Source organism: Dromiciops gliroides, chromosome 3 (genome assembly GCF_019393635.1).
Source record: "Dromiciops gliroides isolate mDroGli1 chromosome 3, mDroGli1.pri, whole genome shotgun sequence".
In the NCBI taxonomy this organism is placed as follows: Eukaryota; Metazoa; Chordata; class Mammalia; order Microbiotheria; family Microbiotheriidae; genus Dromiciops; species Dromiciops gliroides.
The window spans coordinates 41,239,285-41,255,799 of record NC_057863.1 but is presented as its reverse complement, the minus strand read 5'-3'; the positions used below and the strand labels follow the sequence as shown (position 1 = coordinate 41,255,799).

Sequence of the window (16,515 nt, the reverse complement as noted above, 5' to 3'; positions counted from 1 at the left end):
TACTCACCTCACTTTCTTCTCCAGATCACTTCTGTTGCACCTGAAAGGAAGGCAAAATCTTGTCGACCACGGAACTCTTTTAAGACTATGAACAATTCTTTCCATCCTGTTGGACTCCTTTCATAAAGGCCCATTGGCGATACCTGAATTTCCTTAAGGCATGGCAGCATCTGAACCATGCTTTACTGGGAGCACATCCACTTAGCTGATTTTGCACAGTTTTGTCTTCCTTTATGGAAGGGGAAAATCTCATCCTGCTTCATGCTGCCCTGTTTGGCCAATGGGGTCAAATAGATTTCCTTGCATCCCCACCCTAACCAATGAGATTGGACTATAATCCTGGCTGGCCCTGCCCCAGCTAGGAGGAATGGACACAGTATCTAGCCTCAGCTTGACTGCTTCTTTGGGAATAGCAGAGTCAAAGTAGATTTCACCTTTCTCCTCCCCTATTAATTGCATATCCCCTCCCTTTGTGGTCAGCACCATGGGACCAGATGGAATTCTGTGTAAGTTGTTCTTTTTTTGTTTTCCTCCTACTTGGCATATATCATAATGATTCTAGAGATTTTTGGAAAACAGGGTACTCTGAATGCTGGGTGGGCTCATGTCCACTTGCTTAGAAGGCCTTTCATTTCCTAAACCATAACATAAATGTGCAAGCATGCACATAGACATCTACATACAATTTCGACTTTGTAAAATATTTTCAATTCCATCCCCTTGTCCTAAATTTACTATGATACAGTTTCCCTGTCATCACAGTATTTATACTCCAGCTAAAATGAGACTAACATTTTGAACTAATAAATCTATATAATCTATATTTTTAAAGAATGTTCGTAGATGGACTATGACATAAGGTTTCTAACAAAAGGAATTTTTGACAATAAAGCATATAACCTCAGGTACCAAAATATTGCATGCATTAGTATTTGCACACCAACCTACTCGCATATTAACCAAAGCATGCAAGGTAACTTAACTGAGCTGAATGTAAATTTACAAAGTGCATGATGTCAATTTCTAGGTTAGTTCATTTTTTTCACCTCACTCCTAAACCAGGTCATTAGGAGACATTGGCATAAGCACCGTGTCATCTCTTACACGTTTGCTTTCCATGTAAGAATACCCTTGGGAGGGTTTCACAATGGTCCACTCACACTGGCCTACATGGGTCACTGTGTCACATCTGGTTTCTCAGTGTTGCAGCTAGGGCCAGTCAGGTTCTCGAGGGGTTTAGACATGTATAGACCTCTGGCAATGGCCTCTAGACACATCAGAAATCAAACCAGAATCTCTGATGAATTTGAATGCTACCAGATACCCAACCTCACTGGCAGCCACAGTCCAGAATTCTCCAGGCCTGGAACATCTGAGTCCATTTCCACTTCTGAGAGGTTATGTACTGTTAGAATGGTATTCTCAGGGTCTTCCTGAGTAATGTAATTCCTCACCAGGTGGAGAGGTTGGGGCTTGGGGACCACAGATGAAAATTGTCACCAGATAATGAGGACTTCTCATTTCTATGACATCTTCCAGATGGATTATAGGGGCTGTCCCACCATCTACTGTTCCCTGGATTTGGTTGTTATAGAGACTGGCTTCTTAGACTCATGCTCATATAAGAAATATTGTATATGTCAAGTGCTCTGCCAACCTTTATGCATTCTAGAAATGTTAGCTCATATTAACTGTGTCTATGAGCCCCTGGTGACTGGCCTTTTTTCAGAATGTCTGAAAACAGTGAATTCCAGAAGAGACAAGGAGAATTGAGCCTTCTCTTCCCCACCACTGTTCATCATGTTAATTCCTATCTGTTTCACATATAAAGCACCACCAAGTGTACCCTCTGCATGAAGGAACAAGCTATTTACCAGCTACCAAATAGATACAGTAATGCCCAGTGCAAGGGAACTCAAGGATTTAAACATTGATTATAACCTTACAAGTGTCCCACCACCAAACATGTTTTCTCCTCCCAATTAAGGATTAAAAGTTAAAAAAACTATTTTTTAAGTTGTCCGTGATGGGATTAAATCTATTTAATCAAAAATTAAGATACAAAATTCAGAAAAGAACAGGAGGTACATAGCCAATGATCTTTTGGTGTTTTGCCTTAAACAAAGCTTTCGGTATCTTCTTGATGTAACATAATATGGGAAGAAACATCTGAAAGAAAAGTGCTTGTGCCCCAATAGATCATAAGCTCTTTGAGGACAGGATCTGTTTTTCATTTTTTTTGTCTTTCTGCCCCTGGTGCCTAGCATAGTGCCTGGCACAGTGCTTAATAAATGCTTGTCGAATTGAATTGTCATTAGGACTATTTCCTAGGGAGCTTCTTCAAGAGACAAAGCAACCGACTTGGCTTTTAGTCCATGTCTCAGAAAGAATCTGGAAGTCTCAGTAGATCACCACACAAATCTGCACACAAAATTGCATCACAAATATAAAGAAATAGTTGGCTGAGAAAGATCGATGCCTATATAATAAAACATGAATTTTTCTCCCTTCCCTTTGACTTTCTTCAGTGGGATGAATGCACAATGAAGAGAAAACATAGGGGATATACATACTCACCTTGTCATTTTGGGAATTGGAGCCAGGGAGCACATATCCCTAAGATCTCACATGTTCTCTGAATGGGTAACCTTGTGGTTCTGTATTGTATGAGAATACCAGAGAGTGGAAACAGGACTCTAAGAATGGCCAGAAAACACAAAGAACCAAAAGGGTCCTTGATTTCCTTCCGCTTATCTCCCTTGTCCTTAAGACCCCAAAACTCTTCATTCTCCATCACCAGAATTTGTTTACATTGGTTGGGAGGGGGGGTGGAAAACCAATTGTCCAATTTAGGCACCTTTTTACTACCTATAACAAGCATTTATTACACATTTAGAAAGAACAAGATATTTCTAATATATTTTGTATATCTATCAATATTGCCTCTCTAGACTAATCAACAAATATCTAGTTTTGAAAGACATGCTGCTGCCTCTGCTGCTTCTCCCTCATGCTCAAGAACGTGGGAACATACTTCTTGTACCAGCTTTGGGCTCTGGTTTTATGCCCACACATATAGCAAAGGAAAAAGTGACATCTAATTGTTTACATTCAGTTTCTAACATGAATATGGACCCCAAATTAGGGATCTCTAAGTCAACTTAAGAAATATGGAGGGCTAAAGGCAACTCCTTCTTCATCCTAGGTGATCCTGCATCTGTATATTTCATGCAATATTAATTATATAGATGAGCCCAGATCTGTGGCAAGTGAATACCACTCTTTAAGATACAATTACTCACAAGAAAAATGACCTGTTTCTCTATGTGTCTCATTTACTCATTTGCAAAGCACTAATGCTCATGTAGTATTTTTGTACTATTATCAGAGGCATGCCTTCCTCTTCTTTTTTTCAACATTATTAAATGGTATTTATATCTGTGTGATTTTTAAGTATGTTTTCAAATAAACTTTATCTGTGGCTTCAAGTGGTATTTGAGTATCTTGTGAAAGAGATTGAGAAGCAAAACTGCTTCATACAAAACAGGGACTTCCAGCACAGGATGGGGAAAATGAGTTGGATTTGTAATCTTTGGACCTGCATTCAAATCCTGGCTCTGCTAGTTATTAAGATAACTAGTGAGCTTATTAACTTCTGTGATTCCCTTCAACTCTTTGGACCTCGGTTCCCTCTTCAGCGAAAGGAAGGAGATGGATTTCATGATCTCCAAGGTTCTTCTCAGCATCAAATTTCCTGATACTAGATTCTTAAATATCCTTTTTTGTGGGGGTGAGGTAATTGGGGTTAAGTGACTTGCCCAAGGTCACACAGCTAGTAAGTGTCAAGTGTCTGAGGCCAAATTTGAACTCAGGTCCTCCTGAATCCAGGGCTGGTGCTCTATCCACTGCGCCACCTAGCTGCCCTAAATATCCCTTCCAATCAGATGCCATACAGGGGAAGGAAAACCAATATGGTCAGACTGGGGGTGGGGAGGGGGGCGAGAAATAGTTCATCCTGTCTGAGAATCCATTTGAAAATACCTGAGTGGAGCAGTGGATAGAGCATTGACCCTGGAGTCAGGAGGGCATGAGTTCAAATTCAGCCTTGGACACTTATTGGCTGTGTGACTCTGATTACACCCAAAAGAAAATACCTTTGAAGAATGATGGATATAGAGCTTAGAGGCCATAAAGTCCAACCTCCTCATCTGTAATATGAGGACACAGAGATTATAAGAGTTTAACTGACTTGCCCAAGGTCACACACTTAGTAAATGTCTGAGGCAGGATTTGAACTCAGGTCTTCCTGACCCCAAGCCCAGAGTTCTATACTGGGTATGAGATCCATATCAGGAAGGCCACTTCCAGAACTCCAAAATTATTCTTGATGAAATGAGCTTCAGAAATTTAAACTGCAGCTTAAATTATAATGGATTACTGTCCTTCAAGTTAAACAGACATTAATTAAGCACCTAATATGAGCAAGATAGTGTACTGTATCCCAGCAATGGGATACAAAGACATACAAAAATGAAACAGCCTGCCCTCAGGGAGCTCCTGATTTCACATTGGTTTGAAGAACCTGTCAACTAGTTCCTGAGGTCCAGCCTGGCAGCCAACATCCACTCCAACCACCCAACAGTCATTCATTAGGTGCCTGTGATGTATTCAATAGAATGGAAGCCCTTGAGGGGGTAAAGAATTAATTGTTATTTGATGTTTTTATGGCCCCATCTTTTGGCTAGAATTTAAAAAAAAAAAAACCTTGGGACACGCACTGGCCTCTGGGGCTCCGCAAACTGCACGGTGCTCTGCCCACTGGTTGTAGCTGTCGCCATGGTGCTGGCACCTCACGTCATAGCCACTTACGAGGCCTACATGGGCCTGGCAAAATTATAATGATTGGAGGCCCAGTGAGGGCAGTCATGTGACTGTCAGAGCAGCCAGCCTCAGGTCTGCTGGGAAGAAGGGAGGTTTTTCGCCATTCTAACTTGAAGTTAGAAGGCAACAGGACGCTGCTGCGTGTTCTCAGCTGATTCCTGGGCGGTGGTGTTTTTCAGGTTGTATTACTTCCCTTTCCCCATTTTATTTCCTTTCCCTTGATTCTACTTATCCTGTTTATGTTTTGTTTTTTAAGTTCGTTCTTGTTAAATAAATCCTGCTCTGTTTTGAGGGAGGCTGTCGGTCTCCTTCCTTGCCCCAATATTGCGGGCGAGCCACCTAGCTAACACTCCTCAATTAAAAATTGATCCCTACAAGGGCAATAACAATACTTTGGCTGAGTGAGCTCTGTGAGGCTGCCGGCCAGACTACTTTTGTCCAGTGGTAATCATTACAGACACAATCACCACAGGGATTGTGCTTCGACACTTCTCCTGCCAAGGACTGGGTGAGCAGCCAGCAGGCTAAAGCAGGTCCCCTACTCGCAGAAGAAAGATCAATCCATGGGTATTTATTGAGCACCTAGTGTGTACATACAAATAGCACCAGACTTGGCACAAACAGAAAAAGTTTAAAACCTGGGGGGAGGGGAGGGGAGAGATAACATTCACACCCAAAAAAGCAACCATATCTTAGGCAGTAGGTTTATGGGTTTGTGGGTGTGGATGGGTACACACACACAACAACAACAACAACAACAACAGTACAAAGAATAAACATTCCCTATAGGAGTGGATGGGGACTCTAGAAGTAAGCGAAGCTCACTTTCACCTGGGGTGATCATCAGGGGAGGCTTCATGAAGGAAGTGAGGCTTGAGATGGGGAAGCTTGGTCTGTGCAGGGAGAATTTAGGAACAAGCACAGGGACTGGGGAGCAATGGCCGTGTCTGGGGAATGACCAGCAGACCAATTTGATTGTAAGAGAAAATTCAGGGAGAGCAGTAAGGGGAGACAGGCCTAGAAAGTTTTTTGTTTTGTTTTGTTTTGTTTTGTTTTGGGTGAGGCAATGAGGATTAAGTGACTTGCCCAGGATCACACAGCTAGGAAGTGTCAAGTGTCTGAGGTCAGATTTGAACTCAGGTCCTCCTGAATCCAGGGCTGGTGCTTTATCCACTGTACCACCTAGATGCCCCAACAGGCCTAGAAAGTGATTTGAATAGAAAAGTTTTAAATGACAGAAGCAGGCAGCTGGGAACCACTGAAGGTTATTGAGCAGGGAAGTAACTGCAGGGTGACAGTAGCCAACACTTTATTTTAATGAATCAAATAAGACACATTGAAACACTTCCATCAGGGGGAAAGGGGCCTAGCCAATGGGCTGGGGGCCCTCTTGGGTACATCAGTTATCCCTGAATCTCATCATGTGAGTAGCCCAAAAAAGTGGGGTTTTAAGGATATTCATATGACAGGATACACGGGGGTGGGGACAGGGGAAGAAAGCATTGGAAATGGGGGCAGCTAGGTGGCGCAGTGGATAGAGCACCGGCCCTGGAGTCAGGAGTACCTGAGTTCAAATCCGGCCTCAGACACTTAACACTTACTAGCTGTGTGACCCTGGGCAAGTCACTTAACCCCAATTGCCTCACTAAAAAAAAAAAAAAAAAAAGAAAGCATTGGAATCCAAGTAAGCCTCTTCTTTCCATCCTGTTTGTCACCAGAGTTCTCAGTCTATCCCTTCTGCTGGCTCTCCCTGACATAAGCAACAATTGTTAAAGAAAGAATGTGAAACACTAGGTCCACTGCTGGGGAGGGAAAAGGGGGTTGGGAGCTGTTAGGGAAGGGAGGAGATAAGGCGTTGATCAGGCTTAAGAAGAGGAGGTGAAAGGGATCCAATATGAATCTGATAGGGTTAGAAAACAGCATCAGGATCCAGAAGAAAAAGCTCTGACAGCCTCTGATGGTTCCTAACTGTGTGAGCATAGGCAAATTACTGAGCCTCTCTGATACTCAGTTTTCCTCACTTGCAAAATGATAAGTCCCTGCAGTCTCTATCTCACAGGATTGTCAAAAAGATCGAATGAGATAATGCATATAGTCTTTTGCAATGATAAAGCACTATAGAAACATTATTATTGTCCTGCATCACTTTGCTCATCTGTAATGAGGTCAGTGGGAAAGAACAATCATTTAAATAAATGCCTTGAGGGGCAGCTAGGTGGTGTAGTAGATAGAGCACTGGCCCTGGATTCAGGAGGACCTGAATTCAAATCCAGCCTCAGACATTTGACACTTACTAGCTGTGTGACCCTGGGCAAGTTACTTAACCCCAATTGCCTTACCAAAAATAAATAAATAAATATAAATTCCTTGGTATATATACACCAATGAGACATTTCCTACTCAACAACAACAACAACCACAAAAAGTGGGGGTGGCAAAAAAAAAAGTACTGGTTAAAACCAATTCTGGTGAGGAAGGCAAAAGAGAGGCTCTGATTTTTACTTGTTAATTTCCCATGAAATTTATCCAATATTGGATCAGCAGTAGAGCAAGAAATGAAATAGAAACTATCAATTCAGAGAGCACATATACATGGCTGGAGTCTTGATTTGCTTAATTAAGAAACATTATAGGAAGCAATGACTGAACATGAGGAACAGCTGGCTTGTTAACAGTTTCCTAAAAAGTAAACGAATAAAAAGTTTGCTAGATCAGAAACCATACGTCACCTTCCCATTTCCTCCCTGAGCACTCGGAGAAATGCTTAAGCTATCTACCTGTCTTTTTGGATGGCTCTTTAATCCTGAACTTTTTCTTTTAAAGATGATGACTGCTTAAACGTTACAGAAATGGTCATCCTCTTTAATGTAATAATTCTAATTTTTAAAATATACCCTGTACATATTATCCAAAACAAATACCCATCTGTTCACTGATATTCAAAGCAGCTTTATGTGTAATAGAAAAATTTAAATAAGAGCAACAATAATAATAATGATCATTAAAAACAAAACCTGCAAGCAAACTAAATATTCGATGGGAGGAGAATTGCTAAATAAATTGTTGCTTACTTAATATAACGGAGTTCTATAAAGCAATTAAAATGGACAAGTATGAAAAATACAGGGAAATCAGGAGTTTTATGAAATGATGCAAAATGATAAAAACATGACCAGAAGAATGGAGGTAAAAAGATCCTGCCTCTGTCACTTTGTACCTGTGTGCCCTTGGACAAGTCACATTCATTTTCTAGGTGTTAGTTTCCTCATGTATAATATGGAGTGGCGCTAGATACTTTTTAAAGTACTATTCAGATCTAAATCTATTGTCCTTATTTACTAAATCATGCAAACCCTTTCACCCAGGATACCACTACTAAACCTATATCCCCAAAGAGATCAAAGGAAAAGGAAAAGGTCCTATATGTATAAAAATATTTAGGGCAGCTCTTTTCATTGTGGCAAAGAACTGAAAACTAAGGGGGTGCCCATCAAATGGGGAATGGCTGAATATATGAATGTAGTGAGTTACTATTATGTATACGTAAAAAAAAAATGGTTTTAGAGAGACCTGGGAAGACTTATGAACAGATGCAGAGTAAAGTGAACAGAACCAGAAGAGCAATTTATAAAATAACAACATCGTAAAGACAGCTTTTGAAAATATTGGTTGTTGGAGGGATTGTGGGAAAGGTGGGAGGCTAATTCCCTGTTGGTGAAGTTGTAAAAAGATCAAACCATTCTGGAGAGCAATTTGGAACCATGCCCAAAGGGCTATAGAACTGTGCATACCCTTTGATCCAGCAATACTGCTGCTAGGTTTATATCCCAAAGACATCCCCAAAAAGAGAAAAAGACCTATTTGTACAAAAATATTTATAGCAGCTCTTTTTGTGGTGGCTAAAAATTGGAAATCAAAGAAATGCCATCCATTGGGGAATGGCTAAACAAGCTGTGGTATATAATGGTGATGGAATATTATTGTGCAATAAGAAATGACAGGGGCAGCTAGGTGGCACAGTGGGTAGAGCACCGGCCCTGGAGTCAGGAGGACCTGAGTTCAAATCCGGCCTCAGACACTTAACACTTACTAGCTCTGTGACCCTAGGCAAGTCACTTAACCCCAATTGCCTCACTTAAAAAAAAAAAAAAGAAATGACAAACAGGATGACTTCAGAAAAGCTTGGAAAGACATGTATGAAATGATGTATTGGGAAGTGAACAGAACAAAGAGAATATTGTGCACAGAGACAGCAATATTGTTTGATGGAGAACTGTGAATGACTTGACTTCTCAACAATACAATAATCCAAGACAATCCCAAAAGAATATTGATGAAACATACTATCCATCTCCAAAGAAAGAACTGATATTGATGGAGCAGACTTAAGCAGGCTATTATTTACATTCCTTTATTAAGTGACAAATACGCTGATGTTTTGAATGATCATATACGTATAACCCATATCGAATTGTTTGCTGCCTCATGAAGGGGAAGGGGAGGTAGGGAAGGAAGGATAGAGATTGGAACAGAAAAATCTAAATAAAAATGTTTAACCTGAAAAAAGACAACTTTGAAAGATTAATGAACTCTGGTCAGTGAAAGGACCAAAAGAGGATATATGATGAAGCGTGCTTCCTATCTTCAGTTAGAGAGGTAAGTGCTGGACTCAAAATGCAGAATACCTATTTTAGGACATGGCCAATTTGGGAATTTGTTTTGCTTGATTCTGCAGATTTGCTGCAAAGGTTTTGTTTTTCTTTTTTTCCAGCAGGAGGGGGAAGAGGAAAAGTGAGAAATAAATTAATTGAATAAATCAAATCATTCTTAAATGCATGATTATATGAGGGAAATGGGAAAGAATGAATGGATTCTGGGACACTGTAGAGTTTAATAAATAGTGGTTGATTGTCGATCGATTGACAAAGAAACCTAATGGAGACTTAGAAGGAAAAACAAAGTGTGATGAGAATTTATACACTGAATATAATTTAAATGTAAATAGTTATTAAGCAATCATAGTTATTTGTAACTACATTTAATGTTGTTTCTAATGAAACTTTTTTTTAAACTGGGGTGACACTAGATTTTTAATAGCTGCATTCCTACGACCTGAAGAGTGGTTCTCACAATGGAAATGCTGACAAGTTCCTACATTTTAGAAACCACTGTCCCCTGGGGACCCTTTACCCCTTGCAGCAGTAACTTCTGGTGTTCTCTTTATCTTTATGGAGACAGACACCAGGGAGAAGCTAGAGGTCCCTGGAAGCAGGGGAAGTTTAGAATAAGCTCTCCTCCTCTGGCATGGAACTCAGTACCAATGGCAGAGTCCTCAGGGGTTCTGGATTCATAGGTTCATGGGCACAGGGGTGACCCCCTACCAAGGGCTGACTTTGCATTACAAGTCAAAGGACAGTTGCTGACACGTAGCTAGCAACACTAAAACCCCTGAAGATAAATGGCTATCCTCGGTACCATTGCTTCCAAAGCAGCCCTTAGAAGTCACCTCCCCAGTAGAATATAAGCTCCTCGAGAGCAAGGACTGTTTTATTTTAAGTTCCTTGTCATCTTTTATCTTAATCACAGTGACAAAGGATCATAGATTTGAAGCCAGAAAGGACAAAAAAAGGCCATTTTGTTCAGTGTTTGCATTTTCTAGGTGAGGAGAAGGAAAAAGAAGAGGAGGAGGAGAGGAAGAGGGAGGAAGAGGAGGAGGACAAGGACAAGGAGGAGGAAAACAAGAAGGTGGAGCAGGAGCAAGAGGAGAAGGAGGAGGAGGAGAAAGAAGAGGAAAAAGAAGGAGAAGAAGAAGAGGAAGAGGAAGAGGAAAGGGAAAGTAGTATTTATATAGCACTTTAAGGTTTGCAAAGTGAATTTAAAATATTATCTTATTTGATCTTCATAACAACCCTGGAAGGTAGATGTTATTGTATTCTAATTTTACAGTCAAAGAAACAGGGGAAGACAGAGGTTAAGTGACTTACCCAGGGTCACACAGCTAGTAAATTTCTAAGGCTGAATTTGAACCTATTCTATCTGCCACCCAACCCAGCTTCCACTACATAACTGAAATGCCAGTTATTACTTAGAAAGAAAAGAAAAGCAGCCAAAGTTTGTGAAGATGTAAGAATATATTTTAATTTAAAACATTTGAACCAGAAATTACATATCCCTTTGCATCGCAGTAAACACTCTTCCAAAACATCTGGGGGGCCAGAGGGAGGGTGGGTATCAAGCAAACCATAGTGCATGGTACTGGACAGAATCCACTATTCCCAAATATAGCCACAAATCCCAACAAGGTGATATTGGAACAGGAAAGGGCTCTGCTTATTAACATGAGGGGAAGAAAAGATACCCCAAACAGCTACTTTGGGCTTTATAGTTTCCTTGAATCAAATGGGAAATAAACTGGGAGAAGATTGTCTGAGGCATGGGAACCAAAAAAGGGCCCCTAGGAACAGGTACCCTCAGGTGGCAAACTCCTATGACCTGCAGGAGATGCGTGACAGATGCAAGTCCTAGCCCTACTGAGAGTTAACTTGTTGGGTGTTTAGAGTAAACTTTATTTTTGTTTATTTGAAAATTTATACTCAAAAGATCTGTCCCTTTTGTCCTGTGATGGGGAGTGTCCATTATAAGGATGTTCTCCACCAACACATTTCTAATCGACTCTGTGCCTTAGAAAGGATTCCTAAACTGGGGTCCCTGAAGTTTTGCTTATGATATTTTTATAACTATATTTCATTATAATTGATTTTCTTCTTAATCCTATGTATTTTTTGCATTTAAAAACAGTATCCCGAGAAAGGGTCTCTAGTCCTCACCAGACTCCCAAAGGGGGGACCTTGACACAAAAAATGTTGAGAACTGACTCAGAGGATCAAATCTGAAGATGACAGATTTAAAGCTAGTTGACATCTCAGGAGCCATCTCATCTGACCCTTTCATTTTACAAATGAGGAGACAGTTCAGAGAAGTGAAAAAACATCCAATGTCACACACCAGGATTTAAGTCCAATTCCTCTGACTGCAAATCAGTCAACCAGCCAGTCAAGCATTAACTACATACCTACTGTGCTGGATGGTGGGAACACAAAGACAAAATAATAGTATCTGCCCTCAAGGAGCATACATTCTGTCTCAGTATAGTTCTTTCCACTTTGGAGCATAATGCCTAGAACACAGTAGGTGCTTCATGTTTGTTAATTGATTAGCAAGAAGCACTCTGAGGTGAGGTGACTTGCCCAGGGTCACACAACTAGTGTTCTGATGAAGATTTAACTCCAAGTCTTCCTAATAACTCTAAGTCCAGCACCCTACTCACTAGGAAGCATTTCTTCTACTGCTTTTTAGTTAGAGGGGGAAAAAAGGGACTAAGGACAGTGAAACCAACATCTCTAGAAAGGAGAAGTTGTGAATTTAAGCATATTCTCGGCTTTGCTAGAAATAATCCAGAATTGTACCTAAATGTTAACAGGGTCTTAAATCTGAGTTATTCACTGAATTATTCACCTTGGGAAGAGTTATACTCCTAGCTCTAGAAAATAGCATAGTGGAGAGTGAACAGTATTTGGAATCAGGAAGACCTCAACTCAGCTACGACCTCTGACATTTTCCAGTTCCATTTTCCAGTGATACTGTTTTCTCACCTGTAAAATGGGACTGCTAACACCTCACAAGGTTATTGTGAAGCTCAAGTCAGATGCTAGATGTACGGTGCTTTGCCGACTTTAAAGTGCTATATAAATGTAAGGCATAATTGTGATTATTGGGATAGGGGCTGGACCTGGGATTTTACTGATATAGGAACTTCTAGAGGAAGGAATTCCCTCTACCAATGTGGAACAGCTGTCTGCAACTAACAGTCCCAAGTGTCCTGATTCCACCATTCACTCCTCAGCTGCTACCTGGCCCTGGAACATCCACCCCTGCTGTGCCCCTTTCCTACTTGTGAATTCTTCCCAGAGCCCCCATTTTGAGGAAGGGCCCAAGCCATCTAGGGATTCTACTTCTGACTCTCGATTCCACCACCATGCCCTAGTGTGGGTGCCTCCCTCATCCCCAGTTCCCTTTACTTATTATCTTCCTTTATTAGAATATAAGCTCACTGAGGGCAAGAGCTGTTTGTTCATATTTGACCCTTCATACTTGCTGACTTGACTAGTTGACTTTACAGCAGAGGTTCTTAACCTCTTTTGTGCCACAGACCCCTTCAGCGGTCTGGCAAAGCCCATAGACTCCTCAGAATAATGGGGTTTTTTTAAATCCATAATTTTAGGGAATGCTACATTTTAGTTAGTGAGATTAAATATGTAAAATTTTGGCTCATCCACATTTACATTAGCCCTGAAATATATCCATGTCTTAGAGAGGTGCCTGGGGACACTGGAGGTTAAGTGACTGACCCAGATTCTCAAAGCCAGGATGTGTCAGAGGTGGGGCTTCAACCAGGTCTTGTAGGCTCCAAACACTGCCTTTATGATGATTAATATTGTCCATGACGATAATGAGATACTTTATATTTTTTAAAGAGGGAATAGAAACAGGCAAAAAATTCTCAGGGGAATGATACACTGCCTCTATTTCTACAGGTCAAATTTCTCCCTTCTTCCCAATTATGAAGCTTAAGGACGTCCCATTCTAATGAAAACCATGACAACACAGGGCTCTGGAGAACATGAACTCTCTATAGCCCTGTGGATCATCCATGGCAACAGCCTTGATGATTTTATAGTGACTTCTATTGAATGGAAAATGCATCCATCCTCATGTCAAAGACACAATCTAGTGCAAGATATTTGAAATCTCAGTCTAGTTAAAGATATTCATCTGATGTTGAAGAGGCAGGGCCTGTACTTTTTTGGGTATTTTTCCCTGGATCTGGGGGAGTGAGGAGAGAAGGGAGACGGTGTAGGGGAAATTCTCTTTCAGGGATAAGTGGGATGCTGACAATGTCCTGGAAATAAGGCAGATGCTGAGGTTTCATCAATTCAACAAATATTTATTAAACACCTACTCTTTGCCAAGCACTATGCTAGGCACTGGGTACACAAGGCCAAAAATAAACCGGGCCCTGCCCTCAAGGAGCTTACATTCTATGAGTGGGAAAGAACAAACGCCAAGCCCCAGAACCTGGAAACAACCAATGATAATAGCCACCCTTTCCCCACTGCACCCAACTTTAGTCTCATATTACAGATCTCCATTAAAAAATTCTAATACAATGAAGCACCTTGGATGTCCTGTGAAGTGACTAAAAGAAGAATCTACCTATTTGCTCAGCACACAGTAGGTGTTTAATAGATGTTTGTTGATTTTTTTTTTGTTTCCCTCCCTCCTTTAAAGAGACCGTTAATACATCGTGTAAGATCAAAATAGATTCTTAGTTTGCTGTGGGTTTTTATAAGTCAGATGAGATTAAAAATTTGAAGCTAAAAGAGACATCAGAGACCATCTAGTCCAACCCCCTCATATTACAGATGAGGAAACTGAGACCTGGAGAAATTACGTAACTTGCCCCAGACTGAAACATGGGTCTTCTAACTCCAAATCCAATGGTCTTTTGACTGCCTTGAGGCATAAATGAAATATATGATGTACTGCAGAAACTGAAGCCCAAAAATTGGAAAGGACTTTCCCAGAGTCACTGAAGTAAGAGTTAGCAGAACCAGGATTCAAATCAAGATCATCAGATTCCAAATGTAGTGGTCTTCCCACTTCTCCACTCTGCCTCCTCCTTGGGTCAAGAATAATGACTCGAAAGAGGAAGTTTTCCAAAGAGGCAGTTTCTTGGGTAGCTCTGGTTCTCCCCACAGATGGATAGCAAATGGTATTTACATAAAGAGATTTCCAATAGCCATGTGATGAGAGTGCTCGCTCATCATAGAATGTTCCAGTGTTCCAAGTGTGTCTCTCACACAACATTCCAGTTTTCAGTTGAAGTTCAGTTCATATCCACATGGAAGGTTGGATGGTCCATTCCAAGTCTACCCAGGGACAGCTGCCATATTTCTCAGATGACTATAAGAAGGGTTTGCTTGTTGATTTTTTTTAAAGGCTAAAAAGGAAACCACTTTTACTTGATCTAATCAAGCAGGCCTGGGGCCTGGTTGGGAGCAGGGGAGGTGGGGGGCAGGGGGAAGAGTAGACAGGTACAAAGCTTGTCTGTGTAGAAACAGCCCTTTGTTTCATAAGGCAGATAAAAAGCAATATTTGTGCTCTCATATCCCAATAGTAGGATCAGGCAGAAAAGGAATGCTTTTCTGCTTTTACCTTGTACCCCGTTATCAACAACTTTTAAAATGAAGTTTTACAACACAGAACAGTGTAGTAGAAAATCCTATTTTGTTCAACACATGCATGCTGTGGTCCAGGGCATTTGGCTCTATGCCCCAGAAAATGCTGACTTTGGGATGTAGTTTCCCATCCTAAGAGTCCCACATTGGGAGGGACCTTAGACATGAGTCATCCAGACACCTCCTCTCCCTCCTTTTAAAGATGAGTCAATTTCCCCCAAGAGAGGAAGTGGCTTGACCGGATTATTATACAGAATCAATGGCAGAACCAAGGATCAAGTCAAGTCAACTTTTTTGGCTCCAAATCCAGTGTGGGTTACACTGCACCTCCTCAATCCTCAACAATAGCCTTGAAAAGAAGTTTGAGTGTTTTGTCATTTGTTGTTTAAAAACTTAGAACTATTGTTTCCCCACACTCACCTTCCCTTGCCTCCCCCCAAAAAATCAGCCTGACTCCCTAATGATTTGTAAAAAGAAAGGAATTACCATTCTATGCTGGATAGCATAGGCTACCCTGGCTCCAGAGTGAAAGGACCTGGGTTCAAATTTCCTCCTTGACACTTACTACTTGTGTGACATTAGGCAAGTTACCTACCTTCCCTAGGCCTCAGTTTTCTTATCTGTAACATAATGTAATTGGGCCCAATGGTCCTTCCAGCTATGGCCTTGGAGTCAAGAGAAGGAAAGGCTTAAGTCAGGAGTCAAGCAGACCTGGGTCCTGGTTTTGGCTGCACTGCTAAGCAGTTGTGTGACCTGGAACCTCAGTTTCCTCATCTATAAAAAGGAAGGGCTTGGATTATCTAAACTCTAAGGTTATAGCAGCTAGGTGGCACAGTGAATGGAGCCCTAAGGCTGGAGTCAGGAAGACCTGAGTTCAAGTCTGCTCTCACTAACTTAGCTGCGTGATCCTGGACAAGTCACTCTAACCTCTGTCTGACTCAGTTTCCTCATCTGTAAAATGGGGATGATATTAGCACCTACCACCTGGGGTTATTGTGAGGATCAAATGGGATATTTGTAAAGTGCTTTGCAAACCTTAAAGCACTATATAAAAGTGAGTTATTACTGATAGCTATTAAAAGACCTTAGGAGTCATTTAATCTAACCTCCTTATTTGATAGATGAGGAAATGCCTAGCCCAAAGTCACTGACAGAAAAGGGATCTGAACCCAAGTCCCCTGACTCCAAACAAGGGCACTTTGTACTGTGCCATTTCTTAGAAAGCCCCAGGTTCAAGTCCTGCCTCTGACACATACTAATTGTGTAGCTACAGATGAGTCATTTAATCTCTAGGTGCCCCAGGCAACTCTCTAAGAGTAGGAATTATTTATCTCTG

General features: G+C 41.1%; 1 protein-coding gene across 1 annotated transcript in view; it reads left to right on the top strand.

Moving 5' to 3' along the window:
• PEX5L (peroxisomal biogenesis factor 5 like) overlaps positions 1 to 3,488 on the top strand; it is a 283,585-nt gene extending 280,097 nt beyond the window's left edge. The window contains exon 17 of the transcript XR_006355533.1: positions 25 to 3,488. The gene's annotated coding sequence lies outside the window, so the exon portion shown is untranslated. The remainder of the gene's footprint in view (positions 1 to 24) is intronic.
• The last annotated feature ends 13,027 nt before the right edge of the window (positions 3,489 to 16,515 follow it).